Source organism: Furipterus horrens, unplaced genomic scaffold (genome assembly GCF_987537825.1).
Source record: "Furipterus horrens unplaced genomic scaffold, mFurHor1.1.pri manual_scaffold_2, whole genome shotgun sequence".
Taxonomy (NCBI): Eukaryota; Metazoa; Chordata; class Mammalia; order Chiroptera; family Furipteridae; genus Furipterus; species Furipterus horrens.
In genome coordinates this window covers 5,727,450-5,740,235 of record NW_028327172.1, presented here as the reverse complement: position 1 = coordinate 5,740,235, position 12,786 = coordinate 5,727,450, and the positions used below count along the sequence as shown (strand labels likewise).

At 52.2% G+C, this 12,786-nt stretch overlaps 1 long non-coding RNA gene across 1 annotated transcript; it reads right to left on the bottom strand.

Moving 5' to 3' along the window:
• Positions 1–11,989: 11,989 nt before the first annotated feature.
• Positions 11,990–12,455, bottom strand: LOC150017542 (uncharacterized). The gene is made up of 2 exons (XR_016509160.1): positions 12,411–12,455; positions 11,990–12,092 (listed from the first exon to the last, which is right to left on the bottom strand). It is a non-coding gene; the product is annotated as an uncharacterized LOC150017542 (long non-coding RNA).
• Between the last annotated feature and the right edge of the window lie 331 nt (positions 12,456–12,786).

Genomic DNA, 12,786 nt, shown 5'->3' with positions numbered 1-12,786 from the left:
CCTTAGGCCAGAGGGGCTGGGAATTGGGGCCTGGACACAACAGTGGAGGACGTATGTGCCTAGGACGGGGGCGGGGGGCGGGGGGGGAGAGACAACCTCCCCAAGGGGCTGCATCTGGAGGGGGCGGGGGGAAAGAGGAAGTTGAAGCCCTCTGGCCTCAAGTTTTGAGGAAGAGGAAATTCCCTATGTGCCGAGGCGGGCGAATGTGGGGCAACAGTGAAATCTTGTGGGAACTTCGGGGAGGAATTAAAAAACCCAAATACTTCCGCTTTCCGGTTCCCCAGGGGTTACTATTTTTTTGCTCTGACCTGTGCCCCCACTCCCACCCCTTACCAGTTCCTGGCTGGTCTGTTAGGCTCATTCCTCTGCCATCATCGCTGGCCACACATAGGTCCCCCTGGCTTTCCAGTTGGTGAGAATCTTCAGTGGGTGACGTCACAGCTTTGGGGACTGATTATTATGTAACCAGTACAGGATACCAAAGTGCAAGAGGGGGTCCTGGGAGGCTCCTGGACAGATCTAATGTGTAGTTGGGGACTTGGAGGCCTCATGTCCAACTTTCTGGCTTCTGGGAGATGTGGGAGCCTAAAGGGTTGGGTGCCTATATCGGGGAAGAAAGCAGGCTGTCAGGCTAAGAGGACAGAGGCGGGAACTCAAATCTGAGAACAAGCAGAGTATTAGGGGAGCTGGGTCAAGTGGGGGCCAGAGAGGGCAAGGTGGGAGGTTTGGTCTCCCACCCCTTAGAGGGTCAGGCAGACCTTGGTGTCTTCTGAGGGAATAAGTAATGTGAACTCGATTGTCTTCCTTCCCTTTTTCTCTAAGCATTGGAGAGCCCTGCCTGCAGTCTTAGGTCCCCGATTTACCTCTTTTTATTTGCATTTCATTAGCATTCTTTCCATCGATCACTGTAAAATGTGAAAAGAAGCTATGAGACTGTTTTTAGCATTCTCCTCAAAAGAGGATATTGAGACTCCTAGGCAGGCTGTCACCACACGGCTGCATGCCAGCTGGTGACCAGGAGCCTCCGGCGGGCCCAGGCCAGACTTCCTCGGCCAGCCTTAGAGCCGAAGGACTTGCCTCTTACATGGCACTTTGAGGGGTCCGCCCCGGAGATGCCACTTCTAGGCTGTTCCAGGAAAGGGCCTGGGGCTGTGGATGCTGAAAGAGGTGGTTGTTCAGTGGCCTAAATGCGGTTTTGAGGAGCTGGGTCCCCAGCAGCACTCAGCTGACCCACCAGGGTTTGCACATCTCCCCAGAGCCCTGTGTGCTGGGAAAACCCAGCCCTATAAAATTGAAAACAACAAAATGTTCCAGGATTATTTATAAATGAAACCCTGCCCCTGTTGGTTCTATATGGCCACTCGACTTTAAGGAGCTCAAAAGACTGGCAGCGGGGATCTTTCTCCCTTATGAGGCCCAAGTGGGTAGAAATTAGTTTCCCCAGTTTTGCAGAGTTGGCACCCAGGTCCTGGGCAGCTTCCCTATCTAGTAGTGCCCCAGACCGGGAAAATGTCCTTTCTTTCCTTCTATTTTTGTTGTTTGTTTGTTTTTTAAAGTAAGGTAGCTTCTGTTTGATGAGAAGGTTTTGTGAACCATCAATGAACCATTTTCCTTTTGATTTCTCTGTTTCACTTTCTGCTTTTGCCCAGGTCCCAGGGGAAGGGTCGGGGAAGGGTTAATATATTTCCTTTATCTCAGAAATTATGTCTATTTCTCTCTCTGTGTTTTTTCTTCTTTCAAATTTATGAACACACACCTGCAAAACTCAGCCTCCTCAGAGACTGTGCTCAGCCAGCGGAACGGGGCCACTGCTTTCCCTCAGAGTGGCTTGCTCAGCCCCATGATGGCCTGGTCTAGAGAAGTGTCTACAAGGCCCATAAAAGCAGCTTTTTTAAAAAATGGCGTTTTCCTCCAAATATGGCAGAAGAATCAGGCTGGACAAAGCCCAACACATAGGTTTGTCTCTGGGATGAGAAGTGGTTCACCCTTTCCACTGAGAAAGTTTGCATATCAGCGCAGCTTTTTGTCTTGCAGTCCCAAGGAGTGGATTTGGCCAACACATCAGTTTTTCCAAAGCAAGAGAAAGAACTGGAGACACCTGTTCCTCCGCAGTCCAGGGTCTCCAGCGCTGGCCAGAGGGGGTCTCCAGCCGCAAGGCCTCTCTCTAAAGAGGCTCAGCAGTGGACATGGCCGTGCAGCTGGGGCTCCAGGAGACTCGCTAGGTTCCACAGGCCTCTGAGGGGTCCAGCAGCCGGGACACGGTCCGGCTTGAAGGTGACAAGAGTGTCGGGGCTGTTCAGGGCCTCTGCTTCCAAGTTTCGACAAGAAGAAGCCCGAGGTCTTGGGATGCTGAGTAGCTTCCTTGGAGTCGCCCAGGCTGAAGGAGAAGCTGAGCCTTTGGGACATTAACGTGGCTCTTTCCGGGCTGGAACCATTTGAAGTCACAAGGTTGGGCTGGAGGCAAAGCAGAGGAAGAGACTCCTTCTTTCTCAGGTACAGGCTGGCTAGGGTGACCTCTGCCCTGAAGCAGCAACCCCCGCCCCTCAGCCTGGGTGCTCAGCTTGCGACTTACCAGGATGCCCTGTGCTTGTAAGGGCCACAGTGCTTTCCTGAGCTGAGCCACCCACTACTGAGCTTCCAGACTCATGCCTCTGCCCTGTGGCCTCTGGCCCCATCTGGAAGGGGCTGCAGAGACCAGAGCTGCAGCTGGGTGCAGGGTGCAGTGTTTACCCCAACCTCCCTGCGGAACACAGGCACCATCTTGGCCCTGCCCTCCATGCCTTTGCTGTGGACACAGTGCATTTGGGTCTCCACGGGAAGTGATTTTATCACCTGGCACGTGAGAATTCTGCCTTCTATAGCGATACCACCAGGGGTCCCTAGGCAGGGCCCTGGGGTTCCCTTTACACTGATGGCTGTAGCCCTGATGTCTGGTGATCTCAGCAGCCCGAGAGTACACGTGCGGGGCGTGGGTGTTGCTGCCTACCTGTGCGAGTACAGTCGCTTGCCCTCCTTGCCTCCTCTCTCAGCAAGTTCTTCGGCCCCAGCTGCCTCTCCCTCACCATGGCCTCTATCCCCTATTACCCCATGGCCGGAAAACACCCTGAGCCTCGCAGTACTGAGGCCAACCAGGTTAACTGAAGCATCTTATGAAGCCTTCCTACATTTGGAAATCATCACATGGCTGTGATGAGAGTAGATGAGTATTTTTTTATTATAAAATAATTCTGAATAGATATTAGCACAAAATAATAATATTCTTGCTTAGAATTATGAATTGTAAAAAAACCTTATTATTGTATGTAGTTTGTATTTCAGGTTCCCTGAAGAGGTCACCAAATGCTACATCGAGTTGCCTTTAAATACGATTCTTTATAATACTAATTTTTTTTCTTTTTACTACAACTTAATATTTCTATTTGGAAAAAAAGGCTACTGGAAAACATTCAGAATAAATTATGCATTCATTTATGTCATAAATTACAATGACAAATAAATTACTATTAAAACAATTTTAAAAAATAAAGTCATTCTGTCCCCAACCATGTGTCACACAAAGCCACCAGGGCACAGATCCCAGCTCATCTTTAATGAGCCCATCCTCTGGCCCAGCCCCTCACATCCACACCTCAATGGGGAGGGGTCAGATATTGTACCCAGAAACACCTTCCAGCCCCCTCCACTGACCTAACACCTCTCTCCTCCCAAATCAGCCTCCACTCAGGCCACTCTGAGCTGGGTGGTCCATGCAGCTGTCCTGGTCAGTAAGTCACTTCCCTGTCGGCCCAGCTGGAACATTCCTCTGACCTTTGTCTTCTCCATCCTGCCCTTAAGGACAGGCAGTGGGAGTGACTCATCTGTAAAGGGACTGGAAACCAAGGGGATGAGGGGGCATTGTCTGCCCAACTTCCATGTTCACTCCCAGAAGTACGTGTTAGGGCTTCTCCAGAGGCAGGAAGGCAGCGAGACCCTTGTCAGAGCTGGGGTCAAGGCTCCGTCTCCCACTCATCAGCCTGGCCTCCTGCCCTTTGGTTCTAAAAGCTCCTCCAGAAACACTTCTTGCCCTTTGGTAATTGTTGGTAGGCAGAATTCTAAGATGTCCCCAAGGTTCCGCACCCTGGCGTACACACCCGGTATAATGCCTGGGACCGTGAAAATGGTGGGTTCACGGTCAATGGCACAGTTAACTTTAGAGCAAGGGTTATTCGCGTGGCCTGACCTCATCACATGCACTCTAAAAGCAGAATTTACTCCAGCTGTGGCAGAGGAAGGACGTCTGAGATTCAAAGCAGGGGAAATGTTCAATGTGCAGCTGTTGACTGGAAGATGGAGGGGCCTCTGGGAGCTGAGAGCAGCCCCCAGCTGACGACCAGCAAGGACCTGAATTCTGCCAATCCCAGCCAACCATCAACAAGAATGAGTGTGGAAGCAGATTCCTTCCAGATCCCCCAGAGAACTGAGCTTGGTCAACACATGATTTCAGCATTCGAGACTCCAGACTGCTCACCTACAGTCCCAAGAGCTGACAGATGGCTGTTGTTTCAAGCCACTAAGTCTGTGGTACAGGTATCCCTTGTGTTTTGAAAGTTCACATCACATCACTTCCCTTTTGCGAAAGACCTACATTAGTACCTGTTTTTGATAACCGAAGGAAATCCGAAGAGGATTTTCACTTTTACCAAAAAGGGAAAATAGTGTCCAGTGTTGGGCAGTGAGCCACAACAGAGGCAGGGCGCACCCCGAACAGCAAGGGCGGCGCTGCTTTGACTACATGTCGGTGTTATCTTAGGGGTTATACCTTAGTCTGTACTACTACTGGAAGGTTATTTTTTGGGTCTGGGAGTGTTCAAAGTTTTTTCACATAAATTAATGGTAATTGCAAAAAAAGACTAATGGTAATTGCTTCTTTGCTTTACATAATTTCAGCTTATGAAAGTTTTCCCGGGCCCTGACTGGTGTGGCTCAGTGGATTAAGTGCTGGCCTGTGAACCAAGGGTCACAGGTTCAATTCCCAGTCAGGGCACATGCCTGGGTTTCGGGCCAGGTCTCCAGTTGGGGGTGTGAGAGAGGCAAGCACACAATGCTGTTTCTCTCCCTCTCTTTCTCCCTCCCTTCCCCTCTAAAAATAAATAAATAAAATACTTAAATGGAGCCTTTAAAAAAAAGAAAAAGTTTTTCCTGGGAACACCCTATTTTCAAATAGGATCCTATAATTTGTTGCACAGCAATGGAAGATTACTACAGCAATGGATTTGTTGGCTTGTCAATCAACAATTTACTTGATTGGCAACACCTGAAAGCCACTCACCAGGCGCCAAGAAAATGGAAGGAAACTCAAGTGATCGTGGAGTACTGATAACTGGGAAAGCAAATTTCAAAACCGAACACAACATGACCTGGCTTCTCACAGACACCACACAAACATAACACCCACAGGGTTCTCTACTGGACGTGATTTTGCTCCCTAGGGGACATTTGGCATTCTTGGTGGTCACAACTTAGGGGATCCTACTGGCATTTAGGGAGTAGAGCCCAGCGATGCTGTTAACACCCTGCAATGCACAGAACAGCCCCCCAAAGGAACACTTATCCAGCCCCAATGTCAGCAGGGCTTTACACACAAACACACACACTACCAATCAGCCACTATCAAGAGGGTAAAGTGCACAGTCAAGTTCAAGTCCTAGAGACTGTGTCGTCTTTAACAAGACACAAGGAGTCTGGGAACAACTGTAAAATGGGATAACAAAAGCCCTAGCTTGTAGGGTTAAATGTGAATGTTCAGAGTGCACAGAACAGTGAAGTCAGCTAACTGAAGCACTTACAGGAAATATCTGTCTACAGGGCTATCCTTGCATCATAGGAACTGGGGAAATTTTTGTTTAGTTTTCTATATTGTCCAAATTTTATATCATAAATATATTTAATTTTAATTGCAGGGGGTGGGGAGGGAAAAGCTGGGGGATATTCTACAAAACAATTGGGCTGTACCCTTCAAAAATGTCAAGGTCTTGAAAAACAAAGAAAGGCTGCCCTGGCCAGGTAGCTTAGTTGGTTAGAGCATCATCCCGATGTGCCAAGGTTGTGTGTTCAATCCCCAGTCAGGGCACATACAAGAAGCAACCAGTGAATGTATGAACGGGTGGAACAACAAACTGATATTTCCCTCTGTACCCCACCCCCCTCTAATCAAGGGGAGAGGGGAGAAAAACAAAGAAAGGCTGAGGACAGTTTCAAATTAAAGAAGACTTAAGACACCTGACAGCCAAATGTGAGGCGTGACCCCGGTTTATTGGGACAACCACAGACGTCGGAAGTAGACGGTATCAGATGATAGTATTGCACCACTGTTGCTGTGCCTAAATGTGGTAACTGTATTGTAGTTGTGTAAGAAATGTCCTTTTTCTTAAGGGATAGATGTTGAAATATCTGAGGCTAAAGGGTCATGACCTATGTAACTTAGTCTCAAATGGTTCAGAGAGAATTTGCGTGTGTGTGTAAGAGAGAGGAAGCAAATATGCCAAAATATTAACTAATGGTGAATCCGAATGAAAGGTATATGAGTGTTCATTGCACTTTTGCTTGCAATTTTTCTGAAGGCTTCATAATTGTCAAAAACAAAAGGAAAAAGGCTGTTAACAAGATACCCCTCCTTCAGGCACCATGTGGCCTGGCCCAATATTAGATTTGCGGCCTCATGACCCAACAGTACGAAAGTCTAATTATAGTAAATCAATAAATCAACTGTATTCTGTTCATATGATGGAACACCGGACAGCAGTGAATGAATATGAGCAAACTATGGGCTGCAGCAACCAGATGGGGACAGCCAGACATAGCAACGATATTCCTCTATACAATTAAACAACAATAACCCAGACACAATGAACACATGGTGCTTTGGGCTGCTGTGCGTGGATAGTCAACCACAGAGAAAGGCAAGAAAGTGATTACCACAAAGGTCCGCGCCGGGCTTACCGGGGGCGGGGTCACCGGGAAGGACACACCTGCGGGGCTCGGCAGTGTAGAGATTTTCTTAATTTAAGTAGTAGTTACACAGGAACTTCTTTTCTAATTCTACAAAGATACGCTGGACATTTATCCTTTATACACACATGACAGCTGTTAACGTCCCACAGGAACCCCACTTCGTTGAAATGAGTGTCCCCGTGTGCGGCGCTGACCGTGTCCGGGCTGGCCTGGGGGGCCGCGGGGCACGGCACCTGCGGAATTCGGCGTGGTGCGCCCTCTGGCGGTGGCCTCGGGGGGTACGGCTCACAGAGGAACAGGCTGCCCTGGTCCCAGCCTCCATCCCCTTTCCGCACCCTTGTCCCGGTCGTTCGTTCCTTCCTCGCCCAGCGCTCGGGACCGCTTCCGGGCCTTCACCTCTGCAAAAGCTGAACCCAGACTCAGCTCTCTCCGGAAGCCTCTCCCCAGTCGGAGCCCCCCAATTCTGACCCCTGCCGCCACCGACCTTTCTCTAGGTCGGAACTCAGTAAAATTTGCACACACCGTCAGCAACACGTTGCCTAACGTGTGTGTGGTGATGGTGATGAAGGCTGACGGCTGGTGTTTACCGAGGGCCTCCCACCCGCCCGCACTGCCCTGTACGGATGGCTCCAGGTGTCTGATGCCTCTCCCTCTGGGCACTTCACCTATCGCAGGTGATCTTTCAGCGTGCATTTTATCGACGTATTTCGTTTCTAACATCACCCTCCTCTCTGCCCTTGAAGCCCTAACAACACAGTAGTGACCAATGCCCTTTAAAAGGCCCCTCTCTTTGAAATACCTAGAGTGGTTGCAGATAGTCTCCTAAGTCATTATAAATAGATGGCATCATTGGGTAAACGGTGTTGCAAAAACCGGCAAACTTGTGTGACTTACCGGGAGAGTGCAACATCATGCCTCCTATAAATTATAATACTACTTTCCTTTACTCTAGTTAATCCTGTTTTATTTCTTATTTATTTATTTTTCCCCTTGCCATTTAGTCCCTTCATACCCGCACCCCCCCCCCCCCGAGTTCTCTGTTTTAAGGACTCTTTTTATCAGTCCCTGCATTCGAGACACAGGACCTCATTGTACCCTTGTCTTAACCCTCTGGTCACAACCAGCCACCCAGTGTTCTCTCTTCTAACCTTCACGGTTGCTGTTGCCTTGACTCCTCAACAACCTTATTGTATTTCACATAATCCCCGAAAGCTGCTCTCGCCGGGCCTCCCGTGACTCGCTCTCTCCCTCTGCATCTCCAAACGTGCCCCCACTGAATGTCATTGGCCTGCCCTCCTACTTAAGACTTTCCAGGGATTCTCTGTTGCTCTGTTTTCTGGAACCTGAGATGGAAAGGCCCCCGATACAGACCATGCTCCTCTGTCCCAAATGAGAAAAGAAAGAGAATATAAGTCCCATAAATCACACAACACCCCACCAGGCCTGAGGCCGACTCCGCCATTCAAACACATTGATGTTTCTGGGCAAAATATTTAGAGATGTATGTCAAAAGAGGATGTCAGAAGAGTGTAAATCGGCCCTCTTTGGGTGAGGTTCAGTTTGCATTTATTAAGCACTTACACTGTGCCAGTCTCTGAGGCTGGCTGCTGCTCTGAGCTATTCACAGGCGGGGGGGACAGCCAGGTATTGGTGAAGGGTGTGCTTAGGCCACAAAGCATGACGAGAGCCAGTGAGTGGAAGTCTCGAGGGGGAGTAGGTGTGGGATCCAGTCTAGGCAAGATGTGCACAGGCCCAGGGCCTGCTGGAAAAAGGCTGCAGGTCAGGTGATCAAAGAGCCAGTCAGAGGGAGCGGGGTCGGCCTTGCTCACGAGTTGGGACTCGGCCTCTGAGAGCTGTCAGAGACTCTACAGAGGCACACGGAGGAGATGATCCAGGGCAGGTGGCTGCCTGCCATCCCCTCCACGCCAGCACTCTGGGAGTGAGAGTTCAGGTCCTAGGTCTGAGTTTCCAATTTTAAATTTTTACTCCTTACCAGCAGAAATCTTTGTATTCAGGTCCGCCAGTGTATCTAGAACACCTAACATGCCGCTCACCCCCCACCAGGGAGGATGAGTGAGTCATGGACTTTACCCGTAAGGAGTCTGCAACCAGCATGAGGATAAGATAAGCACACAGACCTCTCAAGGAATGAGATAAAGGGCTGTTGGGAGTGGAAGCTGGGCTGCAGATCCTGCAGAGTCATGGAGAGGCATCTGGGCTGGGCCTCAGCAGAGGAGTGGGGGCCCAGGAACCCAGAGCTGACGGGGCACTGTGAGCACAGCAGCATGGGGAAGGGACAAGGGACAGTGATCCAGAGACCAGAGCAGGGAGCGAGAGGCTTGTTGGCTGCATAGAATCCTCAGAGGGAAAAGGTCTGACTGGCTCTGTGACTTGAGGCAGTTCCTCACCCTCTCTGAGCCTGTGTCCTCATGTACCAGAGGTTCGAAGGAGTTCCCTTGCAAGGTGGCTGAAATGATTCCAGGCGACGCCCAGCACACAGAAAGGACTTTGTGATCAAGCAACTCTGACTTTATTCCTAGGTCTGAGTTTCCAATTTTGAATTTTTACTTCTTACCAGCCAAAATCTTTGTATTCAAATGAAAACTTCCCCAGAATCCCACTGTATAAAAGCCACACTGACCGGTGTGGCTCAGTTGGTTGGGTGTCGTACCACAAAGCCAAAGGTCTCAGGTTTGATTTCCGGTCATGGCACATGCCTGGGTTGCGGGTTCTGTCTCAGGCCCAGAGGCAAATTGATCGATGTTTCTCTCACACATTGATGTTTCCCTCCCTCTCTTTCTCCTTCCCTTCCCCTCTCTCTAAAAATAAATAAATTAAAGGAAAAAAAAAAAAGCCAGGCAGGAATGGAGTGGGGCTGTCGTGAGAAGCTGGAGCAGGTGGCGCCAGTCTTGTCCATTGGGCTCCACCCCTGCCAGTCCCACCACAGCTGGGCCTGGGGACTGGGGGCGGGGGCTGTGCTGCTGGGGGTTGAGACTGGCAAGAGAAAGGAGAGGGGAGAGCAGAGGGGAAGGTTGGCTCAGGGTTCCTGTCTTAGGGGGGCCTCTAGCACAGACTGGGGCCAGAGCTTCTGCACCCCCTCAGCCACACTGGGCATTGGTGATCCTTCCCTGGGCTCGGCCTGGGCTGGGGGCCCAGGAGAGGACAGAAACTCTGGGTGAGTACAGTACTCACGGGAAGCGCTGGGTACTGGGTGTGCCTGGGCAGGCACTTAGGATCAAGTGGGAATCAAGAAGGCTTCCTGGAGGCAGCAAATGCTTAAGCAGAACTTGGAATGGTTAGTAAGAATAGAGCCTGGCAAAAAAGCGGGGAAGGGTATCTCAGGCAGAGGGAACAGCATGGGCAAAGCAAGAGACATGTCGCAAGCAGATATAGGTGGGGACCTAAAGCAGTTCAGGCTCAGAAGAGGGCACATGGAAAGGTGGGAAGGATACAGGAGGGCACTGGGCCTTGAGTGCTGCTCTGGGCTAGCAACTCTTCATTGCCCACTGGATGTCCCCACAGGTCCTGGCAGCTGGCATTGAGGCGAACATACCTGTGACCTATGGAATTGGCAGCCAGAGGGGAGACGAGAGCACTGGCTGTCAATTCATAGGTCAGAGCCCTGTGCACTCAGTCTCAGCAGCCTGCTGACAGCCTACCACCCTTTGCTGTCCTGGGCCTGGGGCGCAGCCACGGAGGTGCTGCTGGTCTGCAGGGCGGCAGCTGCCTCTCCTCCTCCACGGGGACCGGCCCCCACCCCAGATAACAGCAGCCCCACTGGAACCAGTGGGCACTTCCACATGGAGTTGCTGTTACAGGGGGTGGGAGCCACTTGGAGGCAATTTCTCTTGGGCAGAAGTCTGGAGTGCACCCCACGCCCATGCACCTGGGCCCGTGAGTCCTCATGGTCCTGGGTCCATGGTCTTTTTATTGAGACCCCTTATCATCTGGGCCCACCCGTTTTCTGGGCGAAGTTCAGTCTCAACCCTGAACTGCCCATAAAGCCGGGAGTGGCTCTCCTTTACAGCTCCCAGGCAGCCTTTGCCCGCTCTGACACCCCACACCCTGAGGCCCCACACCCTCTGTCCCCAGGTTCCTCGTTTCCTCATTTCCTTCCCAACCAGAGCTGGGCCCCTGGGTCCAGGCTTGGGTGCTGCAGCCTCCCTCTTCTGCCCTTTGCCCACCCTGCCTGCCACAGCCACAGGGCAGAAGGACATCGAGGGACTCCTGGGCCTCTGTCATCTCCGGGGACCTCTGAGTGTCCAGGTTCCCCAGGATGGCCCTGTAGAAACTGGGGATCAGACTGACAGAGAAGGGCAGGGGCGAAGGGGAGACAGAGGAAAGTGGGCGAGTGAGCCAGAGAGGCCGAAGGAGAAACAGTTGAGGGGCAGGCAGAGAACGGGAGAGGGACAGAGCAAACGGGGGCAGAGAAGGGCGAGATGCAGAGCAAGGGGGAGAGCAGGGAACTTGCAAAGATGCTGATAAATCTGCAGGCAGAGTGGTTAGAACAGGGCTGCAAGCAACCGCCATCTGGACAAACACTTAGCACCTTGGCGGCCTGGGAGCTGGGAGACCTTGAACATGTGGCCTAACCTCTCTGAGCCGCTGCTGGTTCCTCATAGGCACTTTAGGGCCTGAGAGGCTGGCCTGCACTCTGGCCTTGACCAGGGGGGAGCCACCCTCCTGCCGTAGGGGGAGGAAGGAGCTGCTGGCGGGGATCCCTGAGCTGGCCCGGGGCCCCCACGGAGCAGACCTCTTTTCCGCAAAGTGTTTTCTCATCTCCCCAGACTGGCTCTAGCCCAAGAGGCTTCGATGACAAGTTCCAGGGCCAGTCCTGCCGAGGGAACATTTCAGGGATCCCAAGGCTTCTGCAGAGGAAGAGGAGCTGGGACTCTGAGCTTTTAGAGTGGACTTGCGCCATGCCTCCCTCTCCCGGCAGTGGGAACTGGCCCAGAGAAGCAAAGGAGGCGGCCCAAGGTCACAGAGCAGGGTGTCGAGGTTTGTCCTGCCTGGCCACCTCCCTGAAATGGAGTCCTCCCAGGATGCAGTCGAGGTGGGATCGGGGTTCCCCAGGCAGGAGTCCTCTGCCTGGGAGGACAGGCCTGTGGATGAAGACACCAGAGCTAGTTACCTGCCCGCTGCCCCCCAAGACCAGCAGGTCCCTCCAAGGTTGCCCGGGCAAGACCAAGTGCCTGCCCCGGTGGAGGCAGCAGCGACGCAGATGCCACCGCCCATCAGGAGTCTGGGTCCCTTATCCCACAGGTGGAAACTGAAGCCCAAGGACTTATTGGGACCCCCCACTGTAGCCTAGACCCCTTCCTTTCTTCCTCAGAAGGGCTAGGGACCCTCTAGAGGCAGCTGGGTTGAGAGCCCTGGAGCAGAGGGGCTGCAGGGGTCTGACCGCCTGGGCAGGCTCTTACCTGGGTGCCTGGCTGGCCCATGGGGCATAAGGAGGAAGTGGGGACACCGTGGGCCCAGCGCCTTTTGAGCTGTTGGCCCATCCCCTGGTGGCAGTTAATGATTATCCTGCTGTCTGTCAATATGGATCACAAGTGAAGTTCGAAGGGCAGGAAACCCTGGACTGTGCCCGGGTGGGGTGGGGTGGGGGGGCCAGGTCCGTCTGCCCCTCCCAGTGGCATCAGATTCCAGGTGTCCACAGCCGATTGCCCTCCTGGTCCCTCCCCCCCCCCTGCCCCCACGGCTTGGCCTACTGCCCCAGGTGTCCGTGGACAGTGAAGCCCCTGGGTCCACCAGGACAAAACTTCTGCCCTGCTCACTTGGTGCCTGTGTCTTCCT